Source organism: Capsicum annuum, chromosome 6, assembly GCF_002878395.1.
Source record: "Capsicum annuum cultivar UCD-10X-F1 chromosome 6, UCD10Xv1.1, whole genome shotgun sequence".
Lineage (NCBI taxonomy): Eukaryota > Viridiplantae > Streptophyta > Magnoliopsida > Solanales > Solanaceae > Capsicum > Capsicum annuum.
The window spans coordinates 129,741,234-129,742,729 of record NC_061116.1 but is presented as its reverse complement, the minus strand read 5'-3'; positions in this window follow the sequence as shown (position 1 = coordinate 129,742,729).

The window sequence follows — 1,496 nt, the reverse complement described above, 5'->3', positions numbered from 1 at the left end:
TCTACAGTCTATTACATGTTCCTTTTGGCATACTACATAATATTCTTCTTTTTTCTTAGTAAATAGATTTCTTATTGTTGGTGTTTTAAATATTTTTTCTACACTTAAGTCTAATTCTTTTACTTTTATTTCATCAAATATGTTGCTGTCCAATATTATTTTTTGTTCTGTTCCTTCATCCCTAGATATTCTTCCTTTGTTATTATTTTTATATCTTTTTCAGTCATTTGATTCATCTATTTCACTAGCTATTTCATTATCTGTTTCATTTTTTGAAATTTCATATATACTATCCTCACTTTCTAATTCATAATCTATATAATCTATCTGCATATATTCTGTATTATCTATTTTTATTTCTGATATTTGTTTATTTTTTGGATTTTTAGGTAATTTACAATCTCTAGCTAAATGTCCTAATTTTCCATAATTATAACAAGTACACACTTTTATAGATTTCTTTTTTTTCTATATGGTCTTTTGTATTTATAATTTTTTACATAATATATTTTTCTTGGTTTCTTGTATTTATATTTTGATTTTTTATATTTCTTATTTCTTTTTCTTTTCTTATAATATCTTTCTTCACATCCAAATTGGGGTGCTATTTTATCTTTGCAGCATGCTAAATTTCTTATCAATGTTTTTTCCATTTTTAATTCTTCTCTATATTTTTCACATAAGTTTCTATACCATTGTTGTAAAAATTTTATTCTTGCTCCTAGAGTATCTACTATTTTTGCTTCTTCCCAACTCTTTATTATCTTTGAACTAAATGGTTCGGGTAATTTATTAAAATATAATTTTCTTATTTCTTTACTTTCTTCTATATTATATGCTCCTTTATAATAATATTCTTTAAATGCGCAAGTATATTCATCTATATAACACATATTACATATTGCTAATTTTAACGTTAAATTCCTATTTGTATCTTTTTCTTTATCTTGTTCTTCTTCTATTGTTGTCATACTACCAAATTCATCTTTTATAGCTGTTTCATATTTTTTTAATAATTCTATAGGTGTTAGTTTAGTTGTTATTGATGGTGTTCCTTCTGTATAACACCAGAAATAAGAAAACCTACATATTATAAGAATAAATTTGAAAGATATAATCTAAAGAATGAATATGACAAATGGACGCCAAAACAAATAGTTAATAAAAATTATAACTTTTTAGACTTAGACTGTGTAATAGATACAGAAAAAACAATACAATTATGAATAGGATATATGACAAAACAATTATTAGATAATAATATAAACATAACAGATGCACCAGAATATATAGAAAGAATACTAATAGGAACAGTGAAATTATGGTTTTTAAATTTAACTGAAAATAGCAAGAAGGTATTAAGAACTAATAAACCTTCCTCTTCTATTTTTTGTATTTCTTCTGTAGTTTGTTGTTTTATTTTTTCTATTTCCTTTTTCCTATCTATTTCTTCATTTTCTCTTTCTATTCTTACCATACCTGTCAATTTATCTTCT